This window comes from Lycium barbarum, chromosome 11, assembly GCF_019175385.1.
Source record: "Lycium barbarum isolate Lr01 chromosome 11, ASM1917538v2, whole genome shotgun sequence".
NCBI classification, from domain to species: Eukaryota; Viridiplantae; Streptophyta; class Magnoliopsida; order Solanales; family Solanaceae; genus Lycium; species Lycium barbarum.
In genome coordinates, this window is record NC_083347.1 from 45,374,274 (window position 1) to 45,393,871 (window position 19,598).

The window sequence follows — 19,598 nt, forward strand, 5'->3', positions numbered from 1 at the left end:
TCTCTGTCTGTTCGTTGGATTACGATTCCGTTTGCTATACTTCTGTGCTTCTGACTCAGAATATGATTATGTTTGTTATGTTTCCGCTTTACATACTCGGTACATTTTTCGTACTGACCCCCGGTTCTTCGAGGGCTGCGTTACATGCCCGCAGGTACGGACGCACCTGGAGACACGCCGCCAGTCTAGGGCTCAGATTCTGCTATTTTGGAGAGCTCCTTTGATCCGGAGCGTGTACTTTTGGTATATATCTTCTGACATCTGTACATTCTGTACGTATGGTAATTCTGGGTACGGCGGGGCCCTGTCCCGTCATATGACTCTGTATGTCTGTTAGAGGCCTGTAGATATGTTTGTGGGTTAGGGTCTTTCCGTACGGATGTGTGTATATGTTGTGTTTGGGGCGATCCCATTCACCGCGGCGGCCGGTCCGCATATGGTTATATGTTGCTTTGTTGGCCGGTGTGGCCTTTGTTGGTATTTTCTGTGCGCAGGGTTATTTTGGATAGTCTGTAAAACAAAGGAAACTCTGCCAAAATTTTACGGGCAATTATCTAAATTCGAAATATAGCCTTGACGGCTTCTGCTTTATACTTGAATGCGTTTGATAACAATTGAGATAGCATTGGATATATGTGTTTGGGTGCCCAGATCGGGTACTAGTCACGGCCTACGGGGTTGGATCGTGACAGTATCGCTCCAGGACTAATCACCTAAGATTTTATGGCTAAAAGAGGTAAAGAAGGAACAGGGAAAAGAAGTTTGATGTGAGTTTGTCTAGGCCCCTCTTCATGTCAGCTGTTTGGTGTTTCTTTTATAAAGTGATGTCTAGAAATGTTAAAAATGTAGTGACCGTAGTTAAGATGAGGTTGATGGTGATGTTTGGTCTTCTTTGAGGATGAAATATGTTATTGTGGTCCTTTCCTGATCTGTGCCATCTTAAAATCAACCTTTAAAAAATGGATGTATATGTTTTTCTTTTAACTCTGTCATGATCATAATAGGTTAAAAGCAACTTCAAGATTAGAAGTCTAGGTTATGTTGATTAAAAATACTAACCACGTCATCACTGGTTAAGGTTTGGAATTGGTTTAATGATGAAATGACAAGGCCATAAGTGTATGTGGACAAAATATGAGTCACTTGACCTGAGGAAGCCTTTTAAAGGCACCTTCAGGAGAGGATTGAGAAGGGCTAAGTATAACTTGGCTCATAGTATCTTTCCTCCACTAAAAGGTGTCATGGCATGCCTTAATGGTCTATGGGATATGTGTTTTACCATATATACACCCTTGATCTTTCACTCCTATCATCAGACCAAAGGGAAGGAATAAAAAAAATGAAATTGTTACTGCTCAAATAGGTTGTTATAATTAAAAGAGGTATGTGCATTTTGAGGTTGTTGATTTCTGGAAACAGTGAGGGATTTAGTTAGGCTAAAGTCTTGGTATTAATTCTTGTATTGAAATGAAACACTAAATCACTAAAATCATATGATCTGCTTAGAGTTCTTTGTGTTTCCCTCTTTTTTTTTAATACTCTGCTAAAGCTAAAAAAGACACAAATTTCACTTTCTTTAAAACTATAGCTTGAAAGGCATTATACCTTGTTTGTATACCTCATTGCCTATTTTGTTTGAAAGGTTTGAAGTGCAAAGGGACATCCCTCTATTATGTTTGTCTATTCAAATCTGACAAGTCTTGTGCCCTGGAGATTAACTCTATGCTACCTAAACTGCTGAGTTTTATACTTTTTGTGTCTTGGTTTATTGGTTCATCACCCTCTTGCACACCTCTAGTCTATCAGTTGAGTGGTTAGCATGCAAATGGTCATCTGTGATCTGTCTTCATTTGGTTAAGCCTGTTAATTAGTGTGATCTTTGTACTCAGCAATGCTGTTTCAAATGTTGGATATTATGGTGTTTGGTTTTTGACTAAGTGACATGGGGTCTTATTGGGTATTATTATTAAGAGGCTTTCAGAACCTTGTGATGGCTCAATTGGGCCCATATGGAGGCTTGATTATTATTGGCTTGCTTTTAGTGTTGAATATCTGAATAAATGGAGTTTAAGTTGGCCTTAGTCTAGGTTGGAACACTGCCTGAAAAGAGGATTAAGGATTAAAACCAGTCTAAAATTTAGAATCAGTTGAAAGCTGAATCGATGTCCTAAGATGCTATATGTCACGACCCAGCTAGGGGTCGTGACGGGTACCCGGGGCTAGCCACCGGGCACCACTCGTTCTACTACTCATCTTACTCATTTAATGCTCTTTTATCAGCTTTATACTCAAATTGTAGGAAAATCATATTTTATATGGGAACATAAATACTTTATATACATTTTCCTTTCGGCCATCAAAATAATATATACATATAATAGCATCTCGTGAGACCATCTAACCCACACTGCGCATCTACGAGCCTCTACTGGAGTGCTAAACATAAGGACGGGACAAGACCCCGTCATGCCCAAAAATACATATACATGACTATATACACAAAAGAATAATCAAGCACCTCTGGGACAAGGGAGTGCTTTCAATCAGCTGACAGCTACTACGGATCTGGATCGAGCTCTCCTCCCTGTCTACCTGTGGGCATGAACACAGCGTCCAAAAAAAACGGACGTCAGTACGAACATTGTACTGAGTATGAGAGGCATAAACAATGAAAGAAGACAATGGTATAAAGGGAATATCAATATGGAACATCTAGATCTGATTGATAAATATAAAAGGTACTATGCATGCTATCTTACTCATACTCATCATCATATCATATATGCATAATGTATAAGCTGCCCGTCCATATCGGATCGGTGTGATAATCAATAACATTAGCCTGCGTCCAGGCCTCCCGCGTCCGGGGTATCATCTCATGTCGCCCACTAGTGGTGCCTGCCCAAGCCATCTGGCCATGGTGTATACGTGTAGCTGCCCGCCTTAGCGGTGACTGCCTGGCCAACTAGGCGTAGTGTTATATCATCATCATCATAATATGCTCATCACGGTATGCTTATCTTACCATAGTACATGCATAAGGCTCAAGATCAACTATACTTTATCGGGGTGACGTAAGGTCGTGATCCTCCGATTTCATTATGGAGCAATCATCGACATCCTGCCTCACCTTGAAGGAATGAGCATATAAGGTGAGTGTAAGCAATAAATAGCATCATTAACATCATAGGGGCATCACATCATATGTATTAGAATTTCTATACTGTACTCATTACCTTGTGTAGCTAATTATGGACATAGACTCATCTCTTCCGGAACTTAAGAGATTCATGGATAAGAAAGAGAGTCATGCTAAAGGATTCATGCCATAGAAAGAAAGGAATAGCCTCATATACCTTCGACGTTTAAATAAGCTATCGTTCACTTGTGCTCCCTCGATATTACGTCTCTACCTTCAAGAGAGAATTCGCACCAACGTTAGTTAATCAACTATAAGAACGCACTACTATTTCTAGAGACAATTGGGCAGCACTTCCTTTGTTTATACTACTTTTCCCATATTTCATATCAACTTCCAACACCCACAACAACAATTACAATATAGCAATCAACAATAATCATTCATATACAATGACCATGATCCACCATTTCTCTTCATTTTTCCCACAATTATGGTTGTGGGTTCGCTATCGTATTTCTCATGTATCACACTTATCTCATGGTCTACATGTCATTTATAACGTATTCATACTCACAACATACCAACATTCATGATTCAATTCAACTACCATTCACTCATGGCACTATTCACTCATTTATGACCCATTTGCTATGCTTTTCTACAATTCGGGTATCTTAACCTTCCAATACCTTAAACAACATGAAATGGTCATGAAACTTACCTTATATGATGGTTGAACAAGCTTTGAATGGATTTACTCCTCTAGCAACAAAACCCTACTTCACTCCTTTTGGGTTTTCTTGAGAAAGATGAACTTTAGTGTGATTCTTACACTTGATTTCGTGGGTTTCATGTAGTTGATCACTAATTCCCTTTGAATTCTTTTAGTTGAAGAGTTGAGAGTATTCTAGAGGTTTCTAGAGAGAAATATCATGAATATGAAATGATTTGAATGAGCTTGGGTCTCTTTTTAATGACTTAAAATCTATTCCGGAATGAACAGTGACTGAAGTGCACAGTGGTCGTAAACCCACTTTACGGGTCGTATACTGGTTTACGGTCCGTCCTTCACGACCGTATTTAAGCATATCAGAAACAAAAAGGCATGTTGTAGATCATGGCAATTTACGACTCAGTTTACGGGCCGTATTTCGATTTACGGTCCGTATTCCAAGTCGTATTTAACCATTTAAAGCATTTGACAGAAAGTTGAAATTTTGCGAGTTGAAATACGACATGCCAATATACGGGTCGTATACCACTTTACGGTCCGTATTTCATTTTGCGTCCCACTAGCCAAAATGAAATTCTACAACTTTTTGCTATACGTTCACGGGGAAATTTCCGAGGTGTAACACTATACATCGACCATATACATGAGAAGGGTAAAATAAGTAGTGTAGCAGGCTGTATATACATAATATACATGTGGTATACATATCAAATATGTATATCCAAGGTATATCATGGGTATGCCAGATCACTTAAGTGCTTAAGAGTGTACATTAAATGAGAAAAAAGGGGATAGGAATCCCATTAAGCATTAATCTTTTAACTTAGCTTCATTTAGAAGATAGATGGGCCTAGCCCCATTCAGATTCAATTAAGAGTGGACCAGATTTCATTGAGACCCAAAAGTAAGAGAAAAAGGGTGACTCTGTTTTGGTTCATCTCATGATTGGGTGCTTTGGTGCTGTTTCTATTTATCTTGTATTTACATATTGCAGTCTCTGTTTTGGTTCCATTTTTATGACAATGAGTTTGGTTTTCGCCATTATTCACCTTATGCCTACATACTGCAGTTTGTTTTGATTACTCTATATCCATGTGTCTTTGGGATGCTTGTGTTCACATTATACCTGCTCGTTCCAGTATTGTTTGTAATTACATTATATCCACATATGTTGATCCATGCCATACTTGTGTGTGATTAATGGGATTCTGATTTATCCTATGCCTATACTAGTTTGGGAAGCTGATGTGATTTGGGGGCCTGGTCTTAGCCTTCCCCCGATGTCTTGCCATACCTGGGGTTCATGAAACCCCTTGGATCTTGTGCGGCGTCGGGAATACGGATGGTGATGGCTTTCCCCTTTGTACTGTCTAAATCTCTACCAGTGAAGCCCAATAGCATGTAATCGAATACCTTAATTGTATAACTTGTAAATTTGATATATATATATATATATATATCTGTGTGTGTGTGTGCGCGCGCGCATAGTTATACATGTGATAAGTTCAGTAAATATAAACTAACCCGGGTCCTTTGTTTCTTTTCTCCTCCACCACTGCATGTCCATTTGGGCCAAGTCACGTACCAACCTGTTGGGCCAAGGCCCAACAAGAAATTCTTTTGAGTCATGATCGAGCCCAGTGAAGAAATGGAAGCTAATATATATATATATATATATATATATATATATATATATATATATATTAAATGCGTAGAAGGCCCAGCCATGGGTGAAAATGGCCAACTAGGGGCTTGGTACGTCCCTAGCCTGCCCTTTGTTTTTTCTGTTTTTATTCATTCATGCCCTCTTTTATTTGAAAATTTGGTGTATTTGTATTTGTAAGAACTTGTAAAAACCTCATAATTTATTGGAATCCTTATTGTTTGAACTAGCTGTCTTAGGACAACAGTGCCTATGCCGTTTAATAGACTTTAGGTGCCCAAATGATTTTCAAAACCCGGATTAAATATAACGATTTTAAAACTCGGTGATAAAAAATGATTCTTTTTTTTATAATATAAGTTTAATTAAGGGTAAATGATTTCGCATATCCAAGTGTTAACAAACTACTCAAAAAAAATATGCAAACCTGTTTTTTTGCAAATGAGGGATCAAGATTTTTCTTTTCATAAATAACAATGGTTTTGGACTGAAAAAAGGAAATGTTTTTCTTGGTTAAAAGCCAGATCTGAACAAGCGAGTAATTTTTTGGGCCACGCCCAACAGAAAACAAAGATTTTTGGGCCAAGTCCCATTGACCTCTCCTTTTTCTTTAGAAAAAAGTGTAACAAGAATTTTGGCTAAGCCCACTAAAATACCACTTTGATAAAAGACATGTTTTTGGCCCAAGTTCAGTTTTAAAACAAAAAATTCTGTTTCTTTTAATATATAGAAACTCACAAGTCAAAACAAAAATCATTTTCTATAAACCGGAATATTCCAAAAAAAAAAATAGATGTAACACATTTGTGAAAAACGTTTTGGACTAAGGCGTTCCAACGTATTATATGAGTTGACTCGAGACAAGTTGTGGGATTAAGCATGAACTGAAAAAGGGACTTATATACTTGTATATACAAATATAAAACCAAAAGCATTTATCATAAACAAAGTATACTATCCTTATACATAAAGGGGGCCTATTCTAACCCGGATATAATAAATCCGAACCTAAAATACCCTATATATAGAGGGGATATATTCAATTTTTTTGAAAATCCAAATAACATGCAAGCAATGATAACCTTTTATAAATGCGGGAATAAACACGAAATAAACAGTTCATGCAAATACTCATACATTGGAATTCGAAGGTCAACCATATAGTACGGATCCTTAATACTAGGGTGCCTAACACCTTCCCTAGGGGATCATCAGAACCCTTACCTAGAACTTTGGATTACGAAGGATTTTTCACGGTGTATGAATAAACCCTTCAAAATTGGTTTTCCTAATTTCCTAAGAATTAGGTGGCTACTCTTTTAAAACAAAGTCGGAAAGAGCACCAACAAGTTCTAAGTAGCTTTCCGAGCGCTAACCCCGCTCGCGAAATGCGAATTGTTATAGGTGTAACATTTAGAAATACCTGATCGATCACTTTACCAGTCACAACTCTCTAAACGTAGCTCAAGCTCCAATTTTCATATCTCCGTATTCAATTTCCCTCGCAACTAATCCTCGAATAACTGAATTGCTTTTGCTCGAATCCTCTGATTTGATAAATCGCAACTCTGAACGAGATCAATAGGCCCCACGAACACTTTCCCAAACCAACGCAATCCTTTGAAACATGGCCACCAACCATAGCCCATTCTGAACCGGGAAGATATTCTGATTCCATTAACCTTTCTTTCGCACTTGCTAAAGCCATTTTCTGCACATCAATTTCTTAGAACACCTGAACACACACACCACAAATCTGATACCATGACTTACTCTCACTGAGCAAAGTCCGTCGAAACCTAACTGATCACTATAATGACCTCTCGCATAATAGCTCCTCTTCAAATTTGTACTAAACTCATCGTAAACCATTATTTTGTCTAAGTAACGGTTCTAAAAAAATATCATCAAATTTACTAGAAAGCCCCGACAAAGCTCGGTAAACTTGTCATACCTCAAATTTGAGTCGAAACGCATCGAATCCTTAAGTATCTTCCTAGAAGTATAACCATAAACCATTAGGCTTAATTCGAACAATGCTGACCCTGAATGAATGCACAACTCTCGAATATCACCAATAGTCCTTTAAACCGACTCCGACTTTCCGAAACCAATCACAGTCCTATAGCATATTTGTGGCGGCCAATTCTAATCTTTTCCTAACGCATAACTAATCATGTCTATCACCCTCGACTCCACAAGTTGAGTCCTATCCAAGTTATCAACTTAGTACTGAAGAATTATACCTTATGATTTCAATCTTCATGTTTCTCAACCTTTACCCGATATGCAAATCCAATAAAACCCCAAACTTTTCGACGCAACCTGTAGCCTCATATAACACCCCTTAACCATATAATAACTTGTTGTAACACCTCAATATGCCCATAACAATTCCGAAAGTATCAAATATTACCACTACCGCTCTAAACCTCACGCAATTTTCCTCATATCACTTAGTCCATTTTCTATAGACTTTCTTCCTTAAGCTCACGCAACAATCTAAATAGAATCAAGTAATCCCAAGATGTACCTCATTCTTGCTGACTCTTGATCAACTATACCTTTTATCGACTCGTCAATTTCCCAATTTCTAATTAATTCACAATCATCAATACTGTAATCAATCCACGAATCCACTCAATCGAATACCGCATAATCATAAGTTTGAAAGCTAGCCAAATCAATCCTGGAGATAGGATCATACCACACACTCTGCACATTAGAGTTTTCTTAACGCTTACAACTCTAAATTGAACACTCTCTAAATCCAGCATATCACGTAACAGTCTTACCAATAACCTCATGTATCCAACTGAATCGTCCTTTCGAAATGTCTTACTCAATCTCCAAAATGTTATCCCGAAATTAACTCAGCTAACCCATCATCGATCTACCATTTTAAGCATCCTTGTTTACTAACCCCTCACTCAAAATCCTTAACATTGCTAGTCCTCGAAGAATCACCTCTTACCTCAATCATCGAATCTGAACACCTCTAACCACTTGCACGCCAATCCCTTTTTATTCAATCACATAAGCCGAGTAATAACACCACTAGTAGAGGGATCTATCCAATTTTACACAATGAATACAAGGTTCCCAACCTTAGTCTACTACTGACCTCTATTAGTTTGTGACATAACCGAGCATACCAACTCACCCATACACTCTCAACCCACTCTACACTGTACAATCGCAACCAAGCTCACACATCACTAACTCTTGTTTCCACGATTTCTTTCTGCCCTTAACCTCGAAGACACCAGTCAACCTCATCAGTCACCCTTTTACCGTATGTCATGATATAATGCCCCCGTAATCCAAACACGACTCAAGTGCCCATATTACCTCATCTCAAGTCTTACGAACCTTAATCTCCTCAACTCGAGAGCAAGATGCCTCATTGTAATCCTTCAGATCACGTATTTCATTTCAAATCACTTTTATCACTATCAACCAACAAACACTCAAATCCACTTGATCCTCTAAACTAATTATCCCTCTAAACTGAACGAACCACAACAATATCAATGCTTCTCCTTAAATCTAAGTGTAACAACCGGTAACTCCACAAGTCATTAACTCATCGTATTCACCCATAATTTGTTACACCCCTCGTGTTCGTAGTGGTAGAACCCATGGTTTCCTAGTCGGGTATGCCCTTGGAATAGAGACCTGAGCCTGAGTGTGGAGGTAGAAAAAGTCTTACCCCGTGTACGCGGATACCAGCAAATATTCCTGGTAATTTATAGAGTTAAAAGTTGAACGAATCGAATCGACGCGATCTGAACTGAACCAGAATAATCTGCAGGACACCAGTCATCGTCGACGGATCGTCCTGCGGCCATGCATCTGCAGGCGCAGGTCGATGGGGCAAGTCGACAGACCTTCGACATGTCGATAGGCCGTCGACCCGCTCGTCGAACCGGACCGCTGTAGCCTTTTGTCTTCCAAGTATAAATATGTGGTCCACGACCCTTTTTCATATTTTTCCTTCTCTCCAAATTAGAAAACCCTAATATTTTGCTCTCCCAACATTTATATCATATTAGTGGAGATTGGATAAGATCCGAGCCCCGCAAAACCCGAGCTTGTGAAGAAGAAGGTTGCTTCTAGGGTTTCTCCAAGATTATGAAGCATAGGGAGTTGAAGTTAAAGTGATTCTTGGGATTCTTGACCCCTCAAGGTATGTAAATGATTTCGACCCTTATATTTAAGTTGAGTATCAAGAGTTTTAGGGATTCTAAGTAAAGAGGGGATAGTTGTGGAAGTGGTAAGTAGATGAAAGACAAAATAGTGACTTAGGGTTATTTCAAGAGATGATTAGGAATGGATTTGAATATATTTATGTATATATACGTGTTGGCATTCTTGATGTCAATATGGTAGTTGATGTGGGATCGAATGAGAAGTTGGAGAGTTGTAAGCTTACAAAGGAAATTATTGTCTATAGTTCGTTGAGCTTTATACGCATTTGAGGATGATTAGTAGGCGAAGTAAATAGTCTAATAAAGGCCTATGTTGTCTTAATTGTAGATTTACAAGTTCAAGAGGTAGAGGTTGGGAGATTGGAGATACTCCAAGGTATGTTAAGGTCATTCCTTTCTTCTTTTGGCATGATTCTGTGATATGATCCAACAAGCGAGTAAGCGAGCTTCCATATTACTCTACTCTTAGAAGCGTTAGAAGTACTTCAGTCTATGATGTTCATGTACCCCATTCATGAGTGATTCTTCTATTCATGGGTCCAGTCTTCTGTAGCCAGTTCTGTGCATATAGCTTAGTCATGCATTGCATTCATTATATATTTATGTACATTGACCCGTGACTAGAAGGTGTTTTATACGCACACATATCAGGCGTTATATACACGAATATTAGATATATGTAAAGTATGAGAAGAAATACAGGAGTTATATATGCAATACTACTACGATGATGATATTGGTTATGGCCACAGAGGAGCTAATATGATATGACGAGATGCCATAGAGGCTTACAGGCGTTATATACGCACATACATCAGGCGTTATATACGCACTCATATAGATGCACGACCATCATTGATAGGTATGAGCATGCATATTATGTGCCCACAGAGGCATTGTCAGCTACGCAGATTAGACAGATACTAGTTCATACAAGTACATGCAGTCAGTCATTTCATTTTATAAGCTCAAATCTTATCCATGATTCTCATGTATATATATATATATATATATGTTGTTGTTCTTATACCTTACATACTCGGTACATTATCTGTACTGACTCTCTGTTGCTCGGGGAGCTACGTTCATGCCCGCAGGTACAGGGAGACAGACAGGTGGTCCAGCTCAGTAAGACCTCTAGATCTAGCAATGGTCAGTACGCTCCATTCGATCCGGAGCTACAGTCAGTTTTGGTATGCCCCTTTTTAGATATGTATACATATGGGTATGACGGGGCCCTGTCCCGTCCTTTCTATAGCTTTTATTCCAGTAGAGGTCTGTAGACAGTTGTATGTAGTAGACAGATGATGTAGCCTTGTCAGCTTCTATTCTTTTGTGTACAGTTTATGTAGCAGCCTAGCTGGCTTGTGTTGTTCTTTCGCATGTTGTGTATGTGTATGTTGATTGTACAGAGTTCCGATGTTCCTTCTTACGAGATTAGTTTATGCCATTTATGGGCTTTTGATGTGCAGTATGTTTCATCTATGCATTTAGGGGTGCTTGGTCGCTAGAGGTCAGACTCCCGTCACGACTCATCGATTTGGGTCGTGACATAATTGTAGTCATTTCTAGCAGTCGATTACCAGCACCTCAGAGGTCTACAACCCAGTCAAATTAACCGATCAAATGATGTGCCCATAGCATTCACTTAATAACAGAATAGTCCTTTAACATCAACGAGCTTATATCAAGAATGACTTTTAGTACTATATTCCCAAGATATCACGTGAACCTGTAAGTACGACTATTACCAAACCATGCCTAATTATTTCCACTAGATTCAATACTCCATAATAACCATAGCTCAGACAACCACCTCCATCGGTACCGTCCTGTCATGCCAAACCCCATTTACCTTTCACAACCAAACATGAATTTCTCCCTCGAATCAATTGCAACCTTATCCTGACAACCATGTCAGATACCAATTTTTTCCTTCCCAATCTCGCGAAAAGTACTCATGTCTAAGATATTCTATGAAATCTTACTTCGATACATGCTTTCAACAAAAGTCTTCCTTCATGTCCTTATTGACAACTTCTTTTCTTAGTTACACGTGACCATAATACATTTGCCCAACATGATGGTCATTACCAAACTTACACTTGTCCTCACATACCAACGTTTAATACTCTACCGCTGCTGAATCGTCAACTCACCATTGGTACACCAGTGTCACGCACACCATCATAAGGCCTTCACGAAGCTAAAGTTTTTCCCAAACCGATTATATCATCGAGCAACCCACTATTGTTAAGCCATCAATGCACTTTGTCACTTCCGAGCAACCCAACGCTGAAACATAGAGACCCTATAACCTTCTGAACTATCCTTCCTATTTCTCATGAAATCCCACAATAAACGAGTCTAATCGCGTCTCCACACAATAATCGAGTCTAATCGCGATTCCACACAATCGAATCCTTAGGCCATACTAGAGACTGAACTTGATCACGTGTCCGAATCAGAATAACACATCTCGTACCATACCACAACACGTCATAGATCAACCATTCGCGTAAGAATTTAGGAATGAGTGTCCACCCTCCGTGGGTGATTAAGATAAGAATGTTCAGATACCAATTGGAATCAACTAGATACCAATTTGAGTGAATAAGAGAATGAAAGAATTGAAAGTTTCCTAAAATGTCCTATAGCCTCTCGCAGATAAGTACGGAGCTCATCGTACCGAGAAACGAGACACTACTAGACACGCTCTTGTATTATAGATCAGGTAACCTAGGGCTCTGATACCAACTTATCACGACCTAATTTCACAAAGTCGAGCGGCACCTACCTATCCCACCTCGGTAGACGAACCCTTAACCCAACATTCACAACACAGTATAAATAGCAGAAGAAGATAAAGTAACGTAAGTCTGACATATGAATATCTAATAAGAAAATGCGAAAGTAAATGAAATCTGCCCGAGTATCTGGTCTGGTCATACAAGAGCATCTAACTAAATACTACAAGTCTGAATCAAAATAATACATAAGTAGTCTCAAAGATCATGTCTCAGAATGGAAATAAAGACATAATGATAGAAAGAGTCTTGGGGCAGCGAACGTCCTCATGTTCACCCTAAAGGACTCGAATCAGCAATTCTCGAATATCAGCCACGAGGAGTAGAAGTCGATCTCACCTGGTACTCTGCATTCATAAAAGAATGCAGCAAGTGCAGGTCAGTACAAGCAACAAGTACTGGTAGGTATCATAGGCCGACTAAGACTAGCTAATGTATATAAAGACAACAAAGCAAGATATACACATAAACCAACATGTACAAGTCAACATGAATCCATATCCACAGAACAAGTCATCTCCTATGTTATAGCATCTAAACCCAATTGTGCCAAGTCTCAGTATAATCAATCTGAACCAGTACATCATAATAGTATCACAATAATTCATCACCTATGTCATAGCATCTAAGCCTAACTGTGCCAAGTCTCGGTATAATCAATCCGAACCCGTATATCACAACTATATCACAAGAACATCACAAGAAGCCAAAGGTACAATGCAATGCAATAATGTATGAAATATGGATGCAATGCATATGTACCAATACATATGTACTCCGATGATGGAACATCACATCTCGGCAGCACAACCCATGGGGGACCCGCGAAGTCCATGTACCAATCCTCACGATTCCGGCAAAGGCCTCAGCAATTACTACCAGCACTCATACCTCGATTTCAGGATAAACATCGGACATCGGTCCTCACATCACTCTCATCCAACAGAGCCCAGCTCATAACAGTGTTTCCTTATATATCATTAATGTATCAACAGTATATCATGAAGGATGAGAATACATGCAATGTATGAGTTCAATGTCAATAATCAAATCAATCTTAACAGTACCACACATGGGCACACTAATAATATCAATAAAAGGGTATGTAATAAGCCACAATGGAATCACAACTCTCAACAGTACCTCCCAGGGCACACAAGTAATATCAAGGCTAAGGCTATATAATAAGCCATAATGGAATCACTATTCTCATCTCAATATCAATCAGTAAAGTACCACAATATCATATCCATGATATATCTCTAATCACCAATATCCGATGTCTCAACGTGGCAACAAGCCAATAATAAATGGATCAAAATAACTCAATAACACAACTGGGTGGCTAGCCCTCAAATCATACAACAAAGCTCAACCTAAGACAATATCTATCCCAACTTCATACCCGAAGGCTTACATGCATTATCCAACAATATCATCTAAACATACGCTTCGCTAATCAAAGTCTCACCATAAGGTAAACCATAACCTACCTGGAAAGCCAAACAGCAAAGCCTCAAACAATCAAACCTTAGTCTTTTCCTTCCTTTGAGCCTCGAGGTAATGGAAGTCTAAACATATCCGAATCAAGAAAAACATCATACAAACCCTACTCCTATTCAAGACCCAAATCCCCAACCTATGAAATGGGTTTTATGAACTAGAGAGATGAAATTAGGAATCTATAGGTCTCAACATGAAATTCATACTCTAGGTGATCAATTCCCATCAATTAGAAGCTATATTAACTCATGAAATACTCAAATTCAGATTCTAGGTGAAACTCCCAATTTTGGGTATAAACCCTAACTTTCTAATTCAAGAATTTATCACTAAGAAAGGAAGATTCATGATTAACAACCCTAGATATATCAAATTATATAATAACCCAACCAATTTTTATCAACATGAACAACTTAGAGATTCTAAATCATTTTTATGAACTTTCATGAAAAAATCAAATTGATTCCTCTTGACTCTAGGGACTCTAGCCTTAGATTAAGGATTAATAGAAGAAAATGGAGGATTCTAAGGCCAATATAGTTACCTTTGTGAAGGAATAGCCAAAACCCTCTAAAAATCGCCTCCCAAGCCTTAAGATATGAATATGAAATAATGACAAGAGGTTGGGGTTTTAATCACTTAGAAGTCACAGATTCAGTCATCACCGCTTTTGCGGCATCGGGGCTACTACGGCGGTCCCGCTGTGGTGGTTTCTCAGTCCGCTGCCATCGTAAATGCACTGGGCCGCTGTTGCGGTACTGGTGCCGCTATAGCGGGGCACCAGAACCAGAAAACTCTCAAAAATCACAAACTCAACTCTAAATCCCGACTATCACCCAAGGCCATTTGCTCATATACCATATATGCAGACACATATAAAAACACGCTACGAAGGCATTCGTGGACTTGGAATTCCTAACAGGGGTCTCGTTGACCGAGTCAACCCCGATACCTCAAATCAACTTCCTAACGCAAGTCCCAAAATGCACCCGAGTGCATTGGGAAATGAACCAAATATAAGCACAAGTTCTAAAATACCATGTAGACCTCTCAGAATCAACGAATTCTTGAAAAAGGTCCGTTTACCCAAAAGTCAACTTGGGTCAACTCTTTTTCGCTTTAAGCCCAAACTTCTCACAAAATCACTCAAATCATATCCAAAGACCTTGGAAAGAATCCCAACTGTCCCCGCGAGTCAAATATAAGTTAATAAAGCTCGAAAAGGGACCAAAAGGGTCAGAAATGCGATAATGACCAAACGGGTCGTTACAATTAATGATCTTTATCTTATGGTTATTGATCTTGTTTATTGATGTTGATCTCATCTTCTGGTCATTGATTCCTTCAAGGTGAGATATGACGATGATGATAGTTCCATAATGGTAATCGGAGGTTTACCGACCTTATGTCACTCAGATAGAGTCATAACGTTTCGTTGAGCTCTCATGCATGCTTTATATATATGTAGCTATTTTCTCACACTGAGCTGCGCTATAGTCGGCCGGGTACGGCACCAATTGTTCACACTACTGCAGTTGGGTACGGATAACACCGAGCCATATTATGATCGGGTATGAATGACACCGAGCCTATATGGAAAGGTATGGTATTATGATGTATGTATATGTATGAAAATGTTTTTTTAAAAGGAAAGCATGCATGTTATTCACCTTAAGAGGCATTCAGATGTACAGGCTATCTCTCTTATCTCTTGTTGCTTTCACATCTTTATTACATTGTTATTCATGCCTTACATACTTAGTACATTATTCGTACTGACGTCCTTTTATTTGTGGAAGCTGCGTTCATGCCCGCAGGTAGACAGGGAGACGGTGCGGATCCTTAGGTAGTCATCTCAGTTTTGGTACAAGAGCACACAGGAGCACTCCACTTGTTCCAAAGTTACAGCTCATTTTGATATGATTCTTTTGTGTACATATGGGTATGGCAGGGTCCTGTCCCGTCCTTATTATGTTATGCACTCTATGTAGAGGCTTGTAGACAGATGCGTACAGTTGCTTGTCCTATGACCTTCTCGGTCCATATTTTGTTATATCATTTGGATAGCCTTGTCGGCTTGTATACGTGGGCACAGTGTGATAATGTATGTATGTATATATCTCTGGGGCATGTGTCCCTTACAGTTTATGTCATTTATTGGTTAGCATTATAGCCCACTCAGGTATGATTATGAGATGCATGTATGTCATATGGTTCTCAGTAGGTTAGCTTCAAGTGCCCGTCATGCCTCTCTGGTTGGGTCTTCACAAAAGTTGTATCAGAGTAGTTCTTCTAGGGATGTCTACGAGCCGAGTCTAATAGAGTCATGTTTATGGGTGTACAGTACACCACACTTATAAACAGGAGGCTGCAGGACATTTAGGAAGATTCCCTTTCTTTCTCATCTTAGATCGTGCGATAGAGCCATACTATAAGGATTCTTTTATCCTGACCGTACATTATGATTTCAGTGATGCCTATGATAAGAAAAGCTTCGGCGGCCCAGAAGGGCAAGTCAGTGGCCGGTAGGAGAACTGGACGGGAACCACCGGAAGAGGTTGAGGAGAGGGAGTCCCAGAATGAGGTTCCATCTCGGTCCTTTCATACTCCGCCCTCTCCAGAGTTGCTGTCACGCCCTGAACCATGGCCTGGGCGTGACACGGCACTCGGTGCCTGATTGTCTATGATCGAACGCACCCATGGTTGCTGAGTCTAATGGCTGTATCATGAAATCATGCAAGATATAAAATGAACCAAGAGAATACTCTAACTCAAATATAATAGAGGAGGCGGAAATAAATGTTGTGAGGCAAACCCAACATAACTGACTAAAGACTGTGTCTATGAAACCTCTATGATCAAAATACTGTAAGAATAACTAGGTCAGGACAAGACCTTAACATGCCTCAAATACTAATGAACTAAATAATACTCGAAAGATGGAAATAGACGGGAAGCCCTGAATGAGAGGGGCTCACCAACTAGCTGATGTACTCAAAGTGCTGGAAGCTAAGCGGCTACTCTATCCTCCTGAAAGTCAGACTCTATATCGTGAAATGCAAGCCCAGGTATAAGGACATTAGTACATTTGAATTGTACAAGTATGATAAGCAACTGAAGCAAGGATAGGGGATATATGAACAATAAAGCATAATAAAACTGAATACTCATATCATGAGCTGATCTATATAGAAACCACCTGTGCAAATATCATGTAACTATGTCCTCATGCCCAATAAATAATGAGATCTCAAAGCTATAGCCTCAGGCCCAAAATAATTACATATGCATATGAATCATAACCATGACCTTGGGCCCAATCAAACATGAAGCAACAGGTGTAAAACTGACTACTGACTCTTTATTATGACTGATGACTTAGACTGCATTCTGAGACTCGTAGATTGAATTACAAGTCTTTTAGATTAAGCTAGGGTCCATAGCATGCATAATCAAGTATGAACATAATCAGAAAACTGAGCTCTAACCCTAAGTTATGAAAATCAAGAACTAGGGCAAAATCATGAACTTGCTGGATTACTGGGAATTATGGTTATTGAGGTATGAGGATGATTAAACAATGTTCCTCATGTAGATAGTATGCTTAATATACCCGGAATTGCTCCCAAACTTGAATAATAATCTGGTCTTGGAAAAAGAGTTCCAAGGTTTTGCTCTTTAATTGGGTTTTCTTGAAAACCCTATGTTAAGAAAATGGTTTCATGATTAGATTAAGAGTATATATGATAGAATTGATTTAGAAGAGCTTGGAATGACTTACCTTGTTGTTTTGGTTTGTTGGGAGAAGAACACTTCGTTTCTAGGGCTTAGAATTATGAAAAACGAAATAAAATAACTGAAGGCTAGTATTTATAGGTTCTGGTGCGGGTTGGGAAATACTGACCAAAATACGGTTCGTATACTAATTTACAGTCCATAAACCTGGACAATAATTCAACATATTTTAACCAGAATCACTGCTTTATGTTTCCATCTTAAATACGATCACACTTTACGGGCTGTATTTCAAAATACGGTCCGTATTTAACAATATAAAATTTCACAAGCCAAATTCCAGAATGCACAGTGATTTTGGGTGTCACTTTACGACTTGAAATACGGGTCGTATACTGATTTATGGTCCGTATTCTGGGGCGTAAATCCCCATCTGACAGCTGAAGAGAAATTTCCAATTCTCATATTCTTTATCCAATTTTCTAAGTCTGGAATCATGGTCAAAGCTTAAGTTAAAGGTCTGAGGTGTTACAGTTGCATAGAGGAGCTCCAGCTCCACCACCCCCGGTTCCTCTACCGGATGCCTCAGGACAGGAGATGAGAGAGGCTATTCAGTTGTTGGCCCAGTTAGTAGCTGTTCAGGCCCAGCGTCAGGGTACGAGTTATGGTGACAGGGATATTAGTGCCAGAGTTTAAGATTTTATTAATTTAGACCCTCACGAATTCTTTGAGTCGAAACCAGATGAGAACCCACAGAACTTTATAGATGGGATGTTGAGGACATGCGGGTGATGCATGCTTCAGACACCGAGTCAGTAGGGCTGGCTTCTTATAGATTACGGGATGTTTTCATTCATTGGTATGAGACTTGGATGACTTCTAGAGGGGTTAATGCGCCCCCACCCATGCGGCAGGAGTTTACAGATGCTTTTCTTTGGCATTATTTGCCGCTAGAGATTCGAAGGGCCCGAGCTGATAAGTTCTTGAACCTTAGACAGGAGATCATGAGTGTTCGTGAGTATAGTCTTCGGTTTAACTCATTGTCTAGGTATGCTTCAGCTATGGTAGCTGATATGGATGATCGGGTCTACCGGTTTGTGAATGGATTGGGACCCTATTTGATTGATGATTGTGTGACAGACTCTTTCCAGACAGGTATGGATATTTCGCGCATACAGGCGCACGCTTAAAATCTTAAAGAGCGTAGGCAGCAACGGAGAGCCAAGCGTGAGTATGATAGGGGTCATAGTAAGAGAGCTAGATCTTCCTGTGTTGTTAGTAAGTTCAGAGGGGGTCAGAGGCAGCAGTATTCTAGACATTCAGGCCATTCAGCGGCTAGTGCACCTCCGCGATTTGTAGGCCAGAGATTTGATCGTTCTTTTTATTCAGGACCACGTCAGAGTTCCAGAGCCTCACGTTCTCAGTATAGAGGTGATTCAGGCCAGATGAGGCCGCCTTTACCACAATGTACTCAATGTGGTAAGTTACACACTGTACAATGCCGCTTGGGTTCGGATGTTTGTTATGCTTGTAGTCAACCAGGCCATATTATCCGTGAGTGTCCATCGAGAGGTGGAAGAGGTATTGTTCAGCCTACACGATCAGCAGCTGGTTCATCATCATCTGTATGCCTTCCGGGGCAAGGCTCTCAGACATCAGTAGGTCGTGGTAGAGGCAGAGGGGGAGCATCCACCACGAGCGGTCCTCATAACCGCATTTATGCATTGGCTGGCCGATGGGATCTTGAGTCTTCACCTGATGTGGTTACAGGTATATTATCAATATCTTCTCATGATATATATGC